Consider the following 19,062-nt stretch of genomic DNA (forward strand, 5'->3'; position numbering starts at 1 on the left):
CCGCGCAGCTGCGAGGATGGCGGCGGCGGAGACCTCTCACTGCTGTTCTTGGGGCAGTTCCTCGGCAGCGGTGTGTCTTCATCTCCGGCCACCGGCGCGCCCGTCAGCGGCCACCGGCGCACGGATCCGTGGCCGGATCCGGCGAGCCGGGCTGGATCCGTTGGGTGCGAGGCTGGGGTCGCCTGACGGCTGTGGATCGGGGGCGTTGCCGGATGGATCCGTCGGCTCCCGGTGAGCATTGCGTCTGCGGGTGGCGGCCTGGCCACATCGTCGGCGCCACGGCAACCGCGGTGGGGGTGGCTGCGAGGACCTTGGCTCATCACCGGCGACCTCAACTCGGTGTGCTGGTGCCTGGATCCGGGGGCTCCTCAATCCGCCATGGTCCCATGAGTGAGGTCAGGGCTGCCTGGCTTGAAGCCTATGTGCTCGCATGCCTTCGTCGCGCGTCTTCGGGGCGCCGGAGGGGATTGCCTCATCCGCGCTTAGGGCGCTCGATATGGGGCTCATCATTATGCGGCGCGCACAAGGGTGTTGTGGAGTGCATCTTGGCTAGATCCGTGAGGCTCTCGGGCATGGCCGGATTTGCTCCCGGTTTCGCAACTACTTCTGGTGACGACATCTTCATTTTTCGTCCGTGTTTTTCATATAGCTATAGAGACTCGAGTCACCTTGGCTTCAATTCGCGGATTCTCTTACACGAAGACGGATTCCATCTGCACATTGTTCCGGTCGATTATGCACATGTACCTATTGGCTACTTTGCAGCATGGTATCTCTAGAGACAAGGTTCAGATGGTTTGGTGGACTTGGAGTTCGTGGCCAATCGATGTGGGTCAAGTCTGGCCTATATGGAAGCATTAGCTTGGTAAGAAGGGGGAAGCAGCACGGGATGACTTTGTTTTTGTGGTAACAGGTACTAATTCATCGGCTCTGCGAAGAAATTCCTAGGTCTGGCCTTAATTGATTGTACCTAGCAATGACCTTGCTGAAGGCATTGTTTGGATTAAGATGAATTACTCCCTCGGGTGAAAACCTTTGATCTGGCCTTTATTGGTTGGGCCACTGCAATGTCGGTACGTGTGCATGTCGTTTCCTCGTTGGAGGCGTTGTCTTCGGAGCCTAATTCGTAGTCCAAGTGTTGCTATGGTTTTGAAGCCGCTGAAGGTGAAGTCACATGTTGTAGTTTGTTGCGGCATGATCTTTTGATCATGACGTTCCTGATAGAGTCACGCGCGGTGATCTTCCGAGAGGTATGATAAGTTCGATTTGTGGAACACTCAACTCACGATCAAGACTTCAAATCAGCAAGGATTCAAACCCAAGCAACCATTACACCGCTGCTCCAATGAGTAATCGATTAACCAAGCACGCCCGATTGATCTTCCTGCAAGCGAATCGAAGAACACAAGTAAGAACAATAAGAACGCAATCTGAAATTGTAGATATATATGAGGCAAAGTAAGATAATGAAAGGTTCAAGCTCTGAACACGAAAGGACTAATCAACACAGTCGCGAAGAACAAGAACATGGGCCTTGGATCACTGTAAAAGGACGAATCGACACAGTTACAAGGAACGATTCAGTTTCTAGATGGAAAACTAAACTCAAAACAAAACCGAAACCCTAATGTGGTGGTGGCTACTGAATATATGAGGTTTGGGGTGTGGATGACCCCCCTGGACGTGCCTCTATGGGCTCCAAGACGATACACGGGCGAACGGCCCAAAAGATTGCGTCGCAGCAGCCTGACAGATTCTGGACATCCACTTGTTTCAACGATTCCCGTCAACTCCGAATGAATTTGGGCCTCACACTAGTGTCATTGGAATGTCCTTGAAATTATCTTTCCATCCATATAAATATCACCCCAAACAGCCTTCGTGTGCGGCCTGGACGTCGTTTTTAGTGCGGGCTGTTCCTGGACTCCAAGATGGACTCGAACTTGAGTTTCTTTGGGCCTCCACATTGGAGACTCGAACCGAATCAACCTCGGGCCTCTTTCTTGACTTGGACACCCTAATTGGACGTGTAGAACACCACTCCATTCTCCAAGCATGGCCATATGCATGGATGTCATGCCCAGATCATCCTCCCCTTCTTGACGAAAAGCCATCCTCGGCGTCGATTGCACATGAAACTGATTCTGCACAACATGAAGACAAACGAGGTTTCCAAAAGAAAAGAATGGACAATGTTGCGAGAAAGAATATGACTACATGTCCAGAGTTGCAGCACGTCATCTCCAGCAAATATGTAGTCTCATTTGCCGGAATGCACACGATCTATGTCAATACTATCCTGCAAAAGATTAATACTAACAAACGACATATGCTCCCCTTCTTTCAATTTAGCATATGTGTCTTTAAATAAAAATTGGACATGGCTAACGTACGGCCGGCCGTAAATTAGGCCGGCCGTACGGCCTATCCCTTTTTGGCAATATCACATTTTTGTCTGCTTTCCTTTTTCGGAAAAAACTACACTGCAAGGTGATTCCTAAATACTAGAAAACAATATGGATAGAATATATAATTTCATCCAGAATACATATGATTATGTATACACACATTATACAAAACTGTCAAATGTCACAAGCATAGAAATTTAGTTTAAAGAACTACAAAATCGTATTAATGCAAACACACATTGCCTCAGGACAGATCTGTTGTGATTCTCAAAAGTTGCTTTTGATGGACAAAACTAAACTGCGTATGTTGAAGTTTCTGAACTGATGGGGTTGATACACCTCGTTGTCCTCCATCCCCATATGTATAATTAAATGTTGTAGACCTAATTAAATGCAAAAAAAATCATTAGTGATTCCAATGTTGGTTAAGCAAGAAATATGGAACTAAAGAATATGCATAATTGCCTGACCAAGAAACACTGATCTGCCTATTTAGAAACACATTATTGCCTTTTAAAATGACTTATATTGCTGATACTGGTTAAGCAAGAAATCTGGAAGAAAACAAAATGAATAATTGCTTAAACAAGAAATACTAATCTGCCTATTTAGAAACACATTATTACCTGTTATAAATGACTTATATTGCTTTGATGCATATATGTTGCTGCTGTCTAAAAAATCAGATTTGCTGTTGCGCAGTTTGAAAAAAAATAGAAAAAAAGCAAAAAGCATGATAGAATGGATCTAAAAGAGCTACCACCAAAATTTGATTATGATTTCCTAGGTGATCAAGATGCAAATCCCTCATATTGCACTCAGACAGTTGTTGGCAAGCAGGAGCTAGTACATGGCATTCTGCAAGTTCCAAAACAGTAAATCTCGGCTGATTTATACAGCGGTGAAGCTGCTGTTATCAAACAATGTGGGAAGCCTAAAAACTTGTGGTTAGTTTTACATGTGGGGAGCCTTAAAAAATGGTGCTGGCCTAAAAAAGTAATTCAAGCTGAAACGCTAAGTTGCTGATTCGCTGAGCCAAAACTGAGATAAAGGTTTGTGAAAAATGCAGTCTGTTGAACAAAAAGGTAGCCGTACATTAGAACTAATCTAGTACATGGTTCTTACGGCGTCGCCTAGGCGTCGCCTAGGCGACGCCAAGGCGTCAAGGCGCTCAGGGAGGCCAAGGCGTCGCCGACGCCCAGCAAGAAGAGAGGAAGAGCAAGGGGAAGGAGCGACTGGGAGATGAAAGGAGGAGCAAGAAGGTTACCAGAACTAGCAGGCGCACGACCTCTGCCTTCCTCATCCTCGACGGCACCGGCGCCGGCGAGATCTGGCCCCCAAGAGAGAGGGTGCACGGAGAGAGGGCGGCGTACCTTGGCAGGGAGGGCGGCGACTGCTCTGGTTCCTCGCAGATCCGGGGGTCAGGGACCACGGGCGGTGGGGAGGGGTCTCGGGGAAGGAGGCGCGCCGGCACAGGGAGACCTTCTGGCGGTGCGGAGTCAAAGCAGAGGCCGGCGGTGCTGCTAACCTTGGGGGAAGATGGCCGGCGCAGGCATGCTCCGTGACCGTAGGGCGGCGCTCATCGCAGATCTGGAATCAAGGAGGGACGATGGCCCGATTCCGAGGCGCCTGAGCCCTGCACGGCCAGGGAGGAGGCACGCCAGCACGGGGAGAGACGGGCAGCGGGGAGGTGTCTCGCGGAGGGAGGCGCTCGGGGAGGAGGGCACGGGAGGACTGGTGAAGTGATGAGTAGTTTATGGGCTGGCAGTGACTTGGTGGGCTGGGCCTTACATTCTTCTCGGGCCTTTTCTCTTTTCTTTCTTCTTTTCTCATTTCTTTTCCCCTTTATACTGCTAATTATACTGCTAATATGCTGCTTTTACGTTAGTGTATGGCGTCGCCTCGCCTCGCCTAGGCGTCGCCTAGGCGTCCAGAGGAGGTAGGGCGCCACACCTCGCCTCAACGCCTTAAGAACATTGATCTAGTATACCAAGTAGCATATTGCATAATCTACACAAATTGTTATGCAAATCATATCAAATAGGGGCAAAAAAACACATTAGAAATACCCATAAACTAGCCAACACATAAATGATACTTCGCCTATTTAATAGAACATTGTTGCCTGTCTATGATTAGGTTAATGCCTGTGTTAATTAGAAAAGATGCTTAGTATACAATGTGGAACATATTTCGAAAAATGATCCCAGAAATGAGGGTAGCTCACCTGCGATTCACAGTCGTGATGTTTAACCAGAATAATCCAAGCACGTGCTCTGCTAATGACTGCGAAAATCAAACGGGGGATGGCACACGAGTATCCTACTCCATGAGATCATGACCATCTCCAAAAAACAAACACCAAGCAAAACCCCCCAAAAATCAAAACCTCAATTGGACACACAGGTGAGAGTGGTTTTGGGTACGTCGTGGGCAGACAGGAGGGAGAGAAAGCTCACCTTGACCTGTTTGTGTGCTTCAACGCACCACGCGCAGGGGATATCCCCCGCCACCCACTGATTACCACACTGATGAAAAAAAAGACAAAAAAACCCAAATCTTTAGGCCCACCGTACGGCCGCTCCATTTTTGAAAAAGGAGACAATCACGGCAGGCTTAGATTTCTTTTTTTGACAAAATTATGCACTTTTTGATGGAACTCTACAGGACGCGCACAAACAATAAAACACCCCATCTAAATTATAAGGATTAACAAAATTTCGAACTACCAGCATACATATGATTAACTGATTGCCTCCACTGTTTAATGACCAAACAAAAAGATTAGAGCTACAACTACTACCAAGCTGCTCATGAATAAAAATTGAGATTGAGCCGCAACTAAACTGCTTCCGATGACAATCTGATGACCATTCAGACCACCAAACACCAAGCTAAACAGTGTTATAGTGCCAATTCGATGAGGAAACTTGCAAGCAGAAAAAAAGCACATCAGATTTTAGGTCCTAAACACTATTCTGTATGACCGATAAGAAAAGCAAGTGCAGTTAATTTGAGAACTAAAATATCTGCAAGGCTGAATACCTCTGGTTACAAACATTGCTAGTTCTATATAACCTAATCCATGATCATATTTTTGCTAATACAGAGATATTATTTCCTAAATTTCTGTCCATAATATCACCTAATTTAGAAAAATATTATTGCCTAAAACAATTGCATAATTTGCCTAATCTAAACAACATTATTGCCAAATGAAGTACATATTTAGATAAAAAATTGCAAGAAATTTACTTGCTCTCACTACATATGTATGTATTTACTTGAGCTAGTTCATATGCAGATCATATCTTCTACATGCATTGTACTTGGTTTCCCCTGGATAACTTGGGTGCCTGGAATGTAAGAACAGAAGAAATAAAGAGAAATTAGAGAAGAAAGAACGCTACAAAAATTACCCAATGATTTGCACTGTTTTACTTTGACCATACGCTAATACTGCTTGATTATAGTACACTTAGTTGCCTATTCTTACTTTCTAATTGCCTAAAGAAGTTCAATAACTAATCAGATGCACCTGTAACCTGCAAGCATGTCATACTGGTAGTATCTCAACTATAATTGAATGACCGATAAGGTGACTAGAGGGTGGGAAGGGGTGAATGGGAGCCTTTTAAAAATTTTCACCAAAAACATGGCCCATGTTCCGGATACAACCCAACACGCCTTTTTTGTAACTGTCAAGCCAACTAGTGACAGGCTCATCCAAGGAATGGTTAGGAATTTCTCAAAGTATCGTGGCAATGAGCTGGCCAAAAATTAGCACTGACTAATTTTCAAAATGATTAATCCAAGTGCTAACTAAGAGGTATGCATATAAGACTGAAAAACTTACTAGAGCTTACGAGCAGTTTAAAGGATTACTAAAAACATGGACCAAGAAAGCAATGATTGCCTAATCGCTGGAGTTGTAGTATGAAAGAGATATTTATGTCCACTTGCAGCTGTTGAACGAGCTGTAGCTGCAGCTACTGAATTGACCTGCCTGCACAATAAAACTGATCCAAGCGAGCAAACCAAGCTGCTTATAATGCATTGTTTAACCAACTTACTAATTAGCCAATTCACAAGAGGCAAGCTCTGAAGCACATAAGTGATGTTTCAGTAGCTTGAGTTGTTAGCTGAGACAAAAATAAAGAGCTGCTAGCTACTAGAACAATGCAACTGCAGCATGATCCCCCCCAGCAATAGATGATTAAATTTAGCAGTGCAAGAAAAAAAGCTACAGGCCACAAATGAGGTTAAACAAATCAGACAACTTCTATGTCAAAAGGATTAAATAATAGCTCGTGCAATTATGTACCTCAATGTGTCTCTGAACAAACCTGACAAGCTGAATTAATTCAAAAATTACTATTGCTGGATGAGCTGCGAAACACAAGTTAAGCAATACCTGCATTTGTTCTTGCAGATTACCTGCGTGAGCTGCTAATCAACCAAAAGCTACCGCAATAGGAGAAGACAGGTAGACAGAGACTGAGCTGCACCTATAGGCTGAACTTGCCCCTGAAATTCAGAGAGAAAATACAGAACAACTGCAGGTGCAAATCGCTGGCTACTGTTTAGGAGAAAATTAGTTCAGTTTTCCATATTATTGCCTAATCAGAACCATATTAATGCCTAATGAAGTATTTTTTTGATAATATAGAACCATATGTGTTTTCCTAAAGTCTCCATTCAGACTAATGAAGTAAAAATGTCATATACTAAAATGTACAGACAACAAAAAAAACACAGTTTCTGAGTGCAAACAAATTCAGACAGCAAATATGTCATCAGTGCAATCTATAATTTACTCAAATAGCAACAACTATTCATCAGTGCAATATCCCCTACCTCCCTCCGCGTCCTAACAAACCACTACCAGAATGTAGACAAAACACAGATCTAACTAAAAAAACACAGAGCCCATACTAGATTGGGGAAGGAGGGAGAGGATCAATTTGACTTACATATGTGCGTTTTTACCTCTAGCAGGGATCCTTCCACTGTGAACAAACCTTCACACACCAGAAAATCCAAGGAAAAAACCCACATGAGCATGCAGGAAAAAAGTCCAAAAAAATCACGGTGCAAAAAAGGGGATTGGCTCACCTGCACTTTCCCCCACTGGATTCCAGAGAGCACAGAAAAAGTTACACAAGTTGTTGATGTCTTCTTGCCAAAAAGCACACCAAATCAGAGAAGAGGGGGAGAGAGATTTCAGGTAGAGAGGGAGAGAAGGGGGGAATCGCTCACCTGGTTCTGAACCTCCGCCACTGGATTCCAAGCCCCATGAGAAGTTGTTGTCCCGCACAAAAAAAGCGCCCAAATCAGAGGTTTGGAGAGATTCAGGGTGCATGGAGCATGAACTCACCTGATCTGGTTTCGAAGCTTACCATCCCCCCTGCCTCGACCCCCGGATGCCTCGCCGGATTCTAGAAGCGCATGCCGATAGCCTCCGCCAAATAAAAAAGTGAAAAATGAAAATCAAATCAACGAAAAACTTGGGGAACATGGTTTTGAGCGTGCTGCTGTGCGTGTGGATTCGCTCACCTGGTGCTAATATGCACTTGCGTTCACTCTCGCTGATCTTCCTCCGCCGATATACAGAAATGAGTGCGGTGGGTGCGAGAAGTCGTTGGCGGATGCTAGAGGAGAGAGAGAGAGAGAGTAAGGAGAGGAAATGATCAGGCGCTCAGCTCTTTCTGACGTGTGGGACCGGTTTTGGTAGTATGAAATCGCTCCGCAGCACTGTCGCTCGCTGGATGAAAAAAAAACGGCCGCACGACCACACCAAAATACGGCCGGCTGCAAGTCATTACCATAAAAATTAGAGGAACATGGCATGACAAAATTATTTCTGTTGTAGCCCTCTATGGTTTTACAAGTTTGCACAACAAAAGGAGAATTCAGATTTGCACAAATATTAATGCGATATATCATATATTATTCTTTGTTGTTATATTTGCCAATAACATGATATGTATGTCTAGGCAACCATGACAAATCAGCATATGCAAAAAGATTCTTCTCCAAATAACTAAGGTTACATAAATCATCAAATTCAATGTAGCCCAAAGTATTTAAAGAAGACAATAATTTCAGCTCATCAACATCACTATCAATGTGGAGAAAATGTCTATTTTCAGCACAAGTATTCGATATAGCATATGTATCAGCATATAAATCATCTTTATCACAAGGAACAACAAACAAATCTTCTTGTGACAATGGTAAATCAAGTGAAGGTTCCACTAATATTTGCTCTATGATAGCGTGATTGGTGGAAAATTTCAGCACATCAAGAGAACTCTCGGCTTCTATTAATTTATCATCATGGGAGAGAACTCTCGGCTTCTATTAATTTATCATCATGGGTTTACCTTTGCTTGTAATTTTAGCAAGAGGAAGATCTGAATTTTCGTATGAGGTTGTGAGCTCCTCATTGTCGTTAGCATCATCATTGGCCTCTTGCTTTTGTTCATAATCCTGCAAAAGGTTAGGCATAGCAAGAGACACAATAATTGACTGATACTCTATGTGATGCACTTCATCGTATGAGGTAATTATATGAGATGGATTAGCAAAATTTTCTCTCATAAGAATTTTCATATCATCCCATATTTGGGATTTATCCGAAGGATCTAATGAGTCCCACCAAGATAAAGCAAAATCTCTCAAAACACTGGATGCATTTGTTACCTTCCTCCTTGGACACATAAAACGAGTAGCAAATATGTTATCTATGGCAATCTCCCACTCCATGTACTCATCCGCACCTATACCATCATAAGTCGGTGGATATGAACAACCTGTCATTGTTAGAATCAAACTAGAAAACACACAAGTATATTTTCCTATCAGCTACTAGGATGTGGACAAGGAATCAAGGCACTCAACTCTCAAGCGTCTTACCACGCGCTTGCAAGTGTTCTTACCAAAGCAGCTGGAGGTGCAACTGGTGGCTGGTTGTGATACCGTTCTCTCTTTAGTGTAACAATTGGAAAGTCAACCTTTACTTATTCAAGGTATGTATATTTGGAGCTCGGATGGCAATAATTGGTAGCAATGATTAACAATAATTCAATTCAGATATTGCAAAGTTAAATAATAGTCCAAAATAAATCTATGTTGCTGGCCTAAACTCATCCTTAGACCTAGCTCAAGCAAACAAGGAATTATACAGCACAAAACTCAAAGGATGCAAGCAATTCTGAATTTCTTCTTTTCTCTTTCATTACTCACTTTTTTTTTGGTGCGGCTCTTCTTTTTTTTTTTTTTGCACCTCATGCCTTTTTTTTCCTTTTTCTTTCTGCTTTCTTTTTTTTTAAGTGCTGCACAGCGTTTACAATCGGACAAGAGATAGCAAGATTTTGTCAGCTTGCAGCAGAAACAAGCTCTAAGCTGCAGAGCAAAGACTAGCTGTACAAGAAATTTTTTTTTGTCCAATATTTATGTGCGCATGTGCCACTAAGGCAGCATTAACGTGGACAAAAAATTGATCTATTTCATGTCTTCCCACGTCAGCACACAAAACTTGCAAAGAGAATCTAGCTTACGCTTTGACAAGGAAATATCAAGAGCAGCAACCCCGTATATCTATTGTATTTCCTTTTAGCCCACGGAATGCAGCATCTACAAGCCAAAATAAAATCCCAGCTCGTGTTCTGCTACTTCTATGCTGTTCTGGGGAAACCAAAGAGCAAAAGCATACGTCTTACACAAACCTGACAAGAACTAGAGGCAGGGACTATATTGGACCAGCAACGACGACACGATTGTGGACCAAAACTCAACAAGCAAACTGAAATAAAAAATTGCGAGGCACAATGAGTGGTAGGACAGCGGAAATAGATTTTTTTAAGGGCTTTTTCGTGGACTCTAGGTAAAGGAAACACTGGAATCTAAAGAGGGAAAAAATAGTGATATACCTCACGGGAACCCGGTCAAATCTAATACCAATTGATAGAGTTGCGCGCGGTGACCTTCCGAGAGGTAGAATAAGTTTGATTTGTGGAACACTCGACTCACGATCAAGGCTTCAAATCAGCAAGGATTCAAACCCTAGCAACCGTTACACCGCTGCTCCAACGAGTAATCAATCAACCAAGCACGTCCGATTGATCTTCCTGCAAGCGAATCGAAGAACACAAACAAGAACGATAAGAACTCAATCTGAAATTGCAGATATATATGAGGCAAAGTAAGATAATGAAAGGTTCAAGCTCTGAACACGAAAGGACTAATCGACATAATCGCAAAGAACAAGAACATGGGCCTTGGATCACTGTAAAAGAACTCATCAACACAGTTACTATTGAGTTGCATGCACTGACCAGTTTAACCCAAAAACTTAAGCTGATGGGGAGAGGTGGACAATTCACTTATATTCCAACACTCCCCTCACGTGGAGGCTCCCTCAGGCCTCAAACATAGAATAGGAGCGAGCAACAATTATTTTATTTAATTGCGCTAACCAGGATTCGAACTCGAGATCTCTGGCTTTGATACTATATTGAGTTGCATGCACCGACCAGTTCAACCCAAAAGATTAAGCTGATGGGGAGAGGTGGGCAATTCACTTATATTCCAACAATTACAATGAACGATTCAGTTTCTCGATGGAAAACTAAACTCAAAACAAAACCCAAACCCTAATGTGGCGGCGGCTACTGAATATATGAGGTTTGGGGCGTGGATGAAATATATTTAATTTGTAGAGAGATGTTGGATGAACAACTGGGTTCTTGATCAACAGAAATGGACGACGACTTGTTTCCATCCATGGATGTGACGATCAGATGGCCTATTTGCTAGTGTTGGATCCATTGCCAATCTTAATGATTCATTGGTTCCGACCATAACACCTATAGTGAGGAGGTAATCCTTAAAAATATCGTTTCTGCCAGTAAAGGTGTATGTATATTGGGAACATTACCTACCAGTATTACTTGCAATGCAAAAAGAGAACACAAAACGAAAGAGAAAAACAGTAACTTGGCATGATCCGAATCGAGAATGAACGCAAATCCATAAGCAGGCCCAGGTTAAAAATCCCGACCGGAACCGGTCCGGACCGGTTCCGGTTCCGGCCGATTTCAAACCGGCTCAAATTCAAAATTCAAATTTGAATTCTAAAAATGAAAAATTCCCAAAAAAATTCTAAAAATACTTCAAGTTGCGACGAATCTAATGGTGTCAAATTTTTTTAAATATTCATTCATTTAGTATACTTTGCGAGCACTTGAAGTTAAACAAAAAAACGTGCATACAAAAGTATACAAATGCAATGTAAAAATAGTACAAAAGAGGGTTGAAGGGTTCATTTAGGCTAAAACATGTTATATAAACACTCATTTAGTATACTTTGCGGGCATTTGAATTTAAACCAAAAAAGAAAATTTTTTGAATTTGACCGGTTACCACTCAAACCGACCGGTAACCGGTCAAACCGGATCGGTAAACCGGTCCAACCGGTCGGCTAGCTGATAGGAACCGGTTGAACATGAGTTTTTGGTTTGGATTTTGAATTTGGCTGGTTTTTTCCGGTTAGCGGTCAAATCGGTCCGGTTTACCGCTACCGGTGGGCGGCGGTTTTGTCCCACAGGTCGGTAAAAAAAAAACCTAAGCAGGCCTCCTTTGTAGTGCAAGAATTTCGCAGGAATCCCATAGGAACTTCTCAGCATCCGGTTCAATTTTACAGAGAAAATAGAGGATTCAAGAAAAATTCCCATGTTCCAAGGAGGCCTCAATCATTAGTTATTCATCACCACCCCTTGTAACATGAGGCTACTACATCGTATACTCCAAGTTTGGTCATCATTACTTGCAAAACTCACAGTAACAAGTGCCTTTCCGTGAACCTTCGCACCAGCTATCTTTGTACTTGGCATGATGATATCGACCAGCATATAGTTTTGCATTGAGCAAGCAACCCAACTTGCATGTCCAATTGACACACCATGTTTTCACCCGATTACTAGTGAATAAACAGTTCTCTTCTGCAGGAAAAAATTGTTAATCCAAATACGAATATTGTGGATATGTTAACATAGGACCTTGAGACAGAGAGATAGAGAGATATCAGAGAGAGAGAGAGAGAGAGACCTGCAAGAGAAGGGTTCCCTAGTGAATGAGAGGAGAATGCAATGCACAGTCGTATTCCTCATCAAGATGTTGTACATATACACGGGCAAGCGCAGCGAGCGCGCGCGGAAGCCGCGGAACGTGGTGACCGTGGCGTGCGTGGCGAGCATGGCGCGAGGCGAGCGTGGCGAGCGTGGTCCTGGAGATCAGGAGCGCCTAACTGACAGCCGCGAGGCAATCTAACTAGAGCGCGTGGAGCTAGCCACGTTGACACCCCCCCGCAGTTCGAGCGTCGGTTACAATGCTCAAACTGGTACAAAAATCATCAAACAATGCCGAAGGCAACCCCTTGGTCATGATGTCGGCGAGTTGCTGTCGAGTCGGGACGTGGAGGACGCGGACGTCGCCGACGGCGACCTTCTCGCGAACAAAGTGGACGTCCAGCTCGACGTGCTTCGTGCGGCCGTGGTGCACCGGGTTCTCGGAGAGGTAGACGGCAGAAACATTGTCGCAGTAGATGATTGTCGCCGTGTCCACCGGAACGTGAAGTTCGCCAAGAAGATGGCGTAGCCAGCAGCATTCAGCAGCTGCGTTGGCCACACCCCGATACTCCGCTTCGGCACTTGATCGCGACACAATAGCCTGCCTCTTGGACGACCATGACACCAAGGAGTCACCGAAGAACACACAGAACCCGGATGTGGAGCGTCGTGTATCAGGGCACCCGGCCCAGTCGGCATCAGAGTAGGCAATAAGGGACGGCGTCGTCGATCGGCGTAGCTGAAGACCCTTGCTGGTTGTGCCACGAATGTACCGCAGGATGCGTTTGACGAAGCTCCAATGCACATCACGTGGATCATGCATGTGCAGGCAAGCTTGTTGAACAGCATATGAGAGATCGGGATGCGTCAGTGTTAGGTACTGAAGCGCGCCCACAATGCTGCGGTAGAACGACAGATCTTGGAGAGGTGCACCAGAGGAACTTGAAACCTTGGGCTTGGTGTCCACTGGAGTTGGGGCAGGCTTGCAGTCGACCATGCCGGCGCATTCCAGGAGCTCATCCGAGTACTGGGTTTGTGATAGGAAGAACCCACAGGAGTCGCGTCGAACTTGAATGCCGAGGAAGAAGTGCAAGGGACCCAAGTCCTTCATGGCAAACTCATGGCGCAGTTGCTCAATCAGTTGATGCAGAAGAGCTGAGGATGACGCGGTCAGCACGATGTCGTCGACGTACAGAAGTAGATGAGCAGCTTCGGAGCCCTTGGAGTACACGAATAGCGAGCTATCGGACTTGGAGGCAGTGAAACCCAGCTGGATCAGATGTGTGGCAAACCTTTGGAACCATGCTCGTGGCGCCTGTTTCAATCCGTAGAGCGATTTCCGAAGGAGACACACTGCATCAGGTTGGGTAGGATCGACAAAGCCGCTCGGTTGTTGACAGTAGACTTGCTCCGTGAGATCGCCATGGAGGAAGGCGTTCTTCACATCGAGTTGATGCACTGGCCAGTCACGAGCAGCAGCAAGGTGCAGCACGGTGCGAATGGTTGCTGGTTTGACAACAGGAGAGAATGTTTGGTCGAAGTCGAGGCCGGGGCGCTGAGAAAAGCCACGGACGACCCAACGCGCTTTGCGACGCTCCAGGGTTCCGTCGGCATGGAATTTGTTCTTGAAAATCCATTTGCCAGTGATCACATGAGCACGGGGTGGACGAGGTACAAGGTCCCATGTCCCATTGCGTCGCAGAGCATCAAACTCCTCATGCATTGCCTGAAACCAAGCGGCATCACGCAGGGCAGAACGCACAGAGCGCGGCACGTCATCGACGGTGGCGACGTTGGCGTAGCGGGGGTTCGGCTTGACGATGCCAGCCTTGCGGCGAGTGACCATCGAGTGGCCCGGAGGAGGCGACCCCGGCGAAGACGTGGCGGTGGGCTCGGGGGAGATCACCGGCGATGCCGTCGCTGTCGGTGACGGCGCGACATCGAGCACCGGAAGAGAAGATGAAGCAGGATCCAGTGGTGGCACAGCGGCAGTACGCGTCGACAGGTGCGGTGGATCGTGGTTCGACGACGACGACCGCGCGGGGTGTGGGGAGGACCGTGCGATCGGTGATGTTGCCGGAGGGTGGGCCACCGTAGGTGATGATGGTGCACGAGCAGCACGACGTCGAGACCGCACGGGCAGCAGGACCTGCTCAACCGGAACAGGGGGTTGTCGTGGAGAGGAAGCAGGGACCTGCGACACCTGTTGAAAGGGAAAAACCAGCTCGTCGAAGATGACGTGCCGAGAGGTCAGTACGCGGCGAGACTCCAGATCGTAGCACCGGTACCCCTTGACATTGTCAGGATAGCCAAGGAACACGCATGCGCGAGAACGTGGTGCCAGTTTATGTGGAGTGGTGGCGGTGGTGTTGGGGAAGCACTGGCAACCAAACACACGGAGGTGGGAGTACTCGGGTTCTTGGCCAAATAGGAGAAGGAAGGGTGTGGCATGGCTGCGCGGGGTGCACGGGCGTCGGTTGAGGAGATGCGTTGCTGTGTGCAACGCATCAGGCCAGAACGACGACGGCACGGAGGCGTGGATGAGCATCGTGCGGACACTGTCATTGAGTGTGCGCAGGATGCGCTCGGCACGGCCATTTTGCTGCGAGGTGTATGGGCAGGAGAGACGAAGGACAATGACATGAGCAGCAAGAAAAGAGCGAAACGCCTTGTTGTCGAACTCCTTGCCATTGTCTGTCTGGAACGCAAGAATTGGGCGACCGAACTGAGTTTGCACGAACGCATGGAAGCGAATGAGTGTTGGCAACACATCGGATTTGTGTTTGAGAGGAAACGTCCAGACGTAGTGAGAGTAGTCGTCAAGCACCACAAGATAGAATTGGCAACCAGAGTTGCTGAGGACCGGCGAGGTCCAGACATCACAGTGCAAGAGACAGAAAGGATATGGAGAAATATGTAAAGATTCATTGAAAGGCTGCCTAACATGTTTGCCGAGACGACAAGAGGTACAGGCATGTTTTTGAGAAGGAGTACAGGTAAAATCTAAGCTATGAAGCAGGCGGCGAAGAGCTGGATGTCCCGGGTGGCCAAGACGAGCGTGCCAGAGATCAACAGAGGCATGGAGGCCGTGTGAAGGTGTCATGGATGCGGGCACGGGGTAGAGGTCGCCGCTGCTATTACTGCGGAGAAGAACCTCCTTGCTGCGAAGATCCTTTACAGAAAAACCGAGAGGGTTAAATTCAACAGAGACCTGGTTGTCCCGCGTTAACTTACGCACGGACACAAGATTCTTAATCAAGGAGGGAGAGACAAGTACGTCACAAAGACGCAAGGGAGAGGAAGATGTTGGCAGGGTGGATGTGCCAGCGCAGTGCACAGGCAAGGAAGCACCGTTGCCAACAACAATGCGAGAGAAGGAGGGATAGGTAGAGGAAAGCATACCCGCGTCGCCGGCCATGTGTGTCGACGCTCCGGTGTCGAACACCCAGTCATGGGCACTCGGTGGAGAAGGCTGGAGCGTCAGACCGGTGAGAGCCTGATAGAGCGCAGGAGGAAGAGTGCCGGCCGGTGTGTGTTGTGCAGTCAGGGACTGCGTGGGCGCCGATCCAGGGCGAGTGCCCAGAACGCCAGCGCCGGGCACGCCGGGAGGAAGTTGTCCAATGGGCCAGGCCTGGACTACGCCGGTCCAGGGATTGACCCAAGACGTCACGGCGCCGCCACGTGTGGGCACAGGAGGAGAGGCGGTCGGAGGGGCAGACGATGCACCACCAGTGCGCCCTGACTGCTTCTTACGCTTGCGAGGGCGAGCGGAGCCGCCGTTGGAGCCGCCGGAGGAGGGGTTGGAGTTGTTGGTGACGCCGGCGGGTGCATTGGTAGGAGCGCCGGCGGGGGTGGTGGAACGAGCCGTGGAAAGGAGAGCAGTGGAGGCCGTCTTCTGGGCACGATCAGCTATCCATGCTTCCTCTTGGTGCAGGAAGGAGCGAGCCTGAAGAAAGGGCATCCTGGATGCGGAGATCGTGGGCGCGCAGTGGGCGAGCTTGTCGCTGAGGCCACTGAGCAGTGTGATGACGAGCTCCTGATCGGTGAGGGGGGATCCAAGATCGCGGAGGACGTCGGCGACGCGCTTGATGTTGGCGCAGTAGTCGGTCACAGACAGATCGCCTTGGCTGAGGGCGTGAAGACGCTGGCGAGCCTGGGCGGTGCGCTGGATGACGTTGTCGAGGAACTGTGATCCGATGGTGGACCACACGGTGTAGGCGTCGTCATTGGGTTGAATCACGGCGGAGAGCAGCTCGTCGGAGAGGGTGGAGTAGAGCCAGGAGACGATGCAGATGTCAATCTGGATCCACTCGGGGTCGTCGAACTGAAGGCGGGCATCGACGGTGCCGTCGACGTGATCCATGAGTCCGAACTTGCGGAAGGCGATGAGGAAGAAGGTGCGCCATGTTCCGAAGTTGTCGCCGCCGAGATCAAGAACCACAGAGACGTGAGACTTGATGTTGATGAGCTGCGCGGTGGTGGCGGAGATGGCTGTGGGCGATGGGGCGAAGGGGTTGGTGCCGGAGGAGCTAGAGCTCGACATGGCGGCGAAGGAGGGTAGAAGGAGAAGCGGAAGCAGTTGTTGAGGACCGGAGGTCGTCTGATACCATGAATGAGAGGAGAATGCAATGCACAGTCGTATTCCTCATCAAGATGTTGTACATATACACGGGCAAGTGCAGCGAGCGCGCGCGGAAGCCGCGGAACGTGGTGACCGTGGCGTGCGTGGCGAGCATGGCGCGAGGCGAGCGTGGCGAGCGTGGTCCTGGAGATCAGGAGCGCCTAACTGACAGCCGCGAGGCAATCTAACTAGAGCGCGTGGAGCTAGCCACGTTGACACCTAGCAGCAGAAGTGCGAGGAAGAGGCAAATACCTGTGGCTTTTATATCCATTGTTCAAAGATGTTCCGCCAAGAACATGGGCCAGACATGGCTACTAAGAGTACGTAGGACACCGAAGGAAGAAATCCGTTGGTGCCCCCTGAACTATTATGGGAGTTCAAGTTTGCCCCCTCAACTCCAAAACCAGGTATGGACGGTCTTTGAACTGTTGAAACCGGGCATGTAACCCCCCTCAGCCTGTTAAGAGTTGTTTCGAAAAGTGGTTTTGTATTTTTAGTTCAAAAATAAATCTAATTAATATATAATAAAGCTTTTTAAATCATAAAAAATATTTCTAAGCTTCTCAAAATTATGAGAAAAATCCTAGATCTCATGAAAAAAATCTCTAGAATATTCCAAAATTATATTTACATCTAATAAAATGAAATAATATTCAAAAATATGAAAAATTACTAAAATATTATAATCAATATATAATTGCATCTTGGATACTTCATATGGTAAAAACATGAGATAAAGTCGACATGAATGCATTCAGCACAAATGCATTTTACATTAAAATATGTTGCATTTATGTTGTTTGTATCTCATATTTATATTGTGAAAAGTTCCAAGAATGTGTTTATATATAGTTTAAAATATTTTGTTAGTTTTTTTTATATTTTTGGGGATATTTTTCTCATTTTCCTAGATCAAAATGCAAATTTAGAAAATTTTAGAGATATTTTCATGAGATTTAAATTTGGTTTGGGCTTCTCTTGTCCCAATCCATCTCTAGAAATTTTCTCGAAACTTTTAGAAGCTCAGATATATTTTCATGATTAAAAACTTTATGATTTATTTTTTAAGTAAAAAAATACAAAACCACTCGTCAAAGCCACTTCTAACAGGCCTAGGGGGGTTATATACCCGGTTTCAACAATTTAGGGAGCACCCATACCCGGTTTTGGAATTGAGGGACTAAATCTGAACTTCAGTAATAGTTCAGGGGCCACCAACAGACTTTTTCTGACCCTGGAATCATCGTGCTAGGGTTGGATCTAAGGCCCATGGGCTCTCTTCCTCCTCTACTCTCCTCCGTGCCTGCTCTTCTTCCTTTGTGCGGTGGAGACCGGCGGGCGGCGCGGTGGGCAAAGCAAATTTTGGCTTGAGACCGTCCACAGCGATAGGAGGAAATGGAGGAGTAAATCTACTGTTTGGCACTGTAGATGTACTATTTGGCACTGTAGACAGAGAGGGCGTGGGAAACGAGGCAAGAGCAAATTTGCTCTTGCTCTTGCCATTGTGGACAGCCTGAGCATCTAATGTGCTCTAAGATTCATGCAGTCAAGAATTTAGCAAATACTATTCTTCACTCCTGTAATACACAAATCTAGGTGCACATCTAACGGTGTTCTTAGGGAGCAAAGGCATGTGACCTCAAGGGTAAATAAACCATGCTTGGCGGCGTTACTGTTTATGTCTTCTAATGACCCCATAAAACAATGAAGATGACCCCAGCGCTTGAATCTTCTGGCTCCGCCTAGCTACATTCCAAGGTTCGAGGAACTCACGATGAGGAGGCGCGTCTTTCTCTTGCATTGGTCGCTGTGGTTGGAGGTTCTCGGCCGGGTTTGTCCCTGTGGATGTCGTCGGCTACCTCCACCATCATCTCGCTGTCGAGCCTTCTGTTGTGACTGTTCA

General features: G+C 46.7%; 1 long non-coding RNA gene across 8 annotated transcripts; it reads right to left on the reverse strand.

Moving 5' to 3' along the window:
• Window positions 1-2,517: 2,517 nt before the first annotated feature.
• LOC120655041 lies at window positions 2,518-8,151 on the reverse strand. Of its 8 annotated transcripts, none has more exons than XR_005667279.1 (5): window positions 7,965-8,151; window positions 7,786-7,867; window positions 7,668-7,687; window positions 7,524-7,583; window positions 2,518-7,429 (listed from the first exon to the last, which is right to left on the reverse strand). It is a non-coding gene; the product is annotated as an uncharacterized LOC120655041 (long non-coding RNA). The 8 variants fall into 8 exon arrangements; XR_005667281.1 differs by having other exon boundaries at window positions 2,518-6,935; window positions 7,382-7,429; window positions 7,668-7,867; window positions 7,965-8,140; XR_005667282.1 differs by having other exon boundaries at window positions 2,518-4,936; window positions 5,693-7,429; window positions 7,668-7,867; window positions 7,965-8,122.
• Window positions 8,152-19,062: the final 10,911 nt, after the last annotated feature.

The sequence above is a fragment of the Panicum virgatum genome, chromosome 1N (assembly GCF_016808335.1).
Source record: "Panicum virgatum strain AP13 chromosome 1N, P.virgatum_v5, whole genome shotgun sequence".
Classification (NCBI taxonomy): Eukaryota; Viridiplantae; Streptophyta; class Magnoliopsida; order Poales; family Poaceae; genus Panicum; species Panicum virgatum.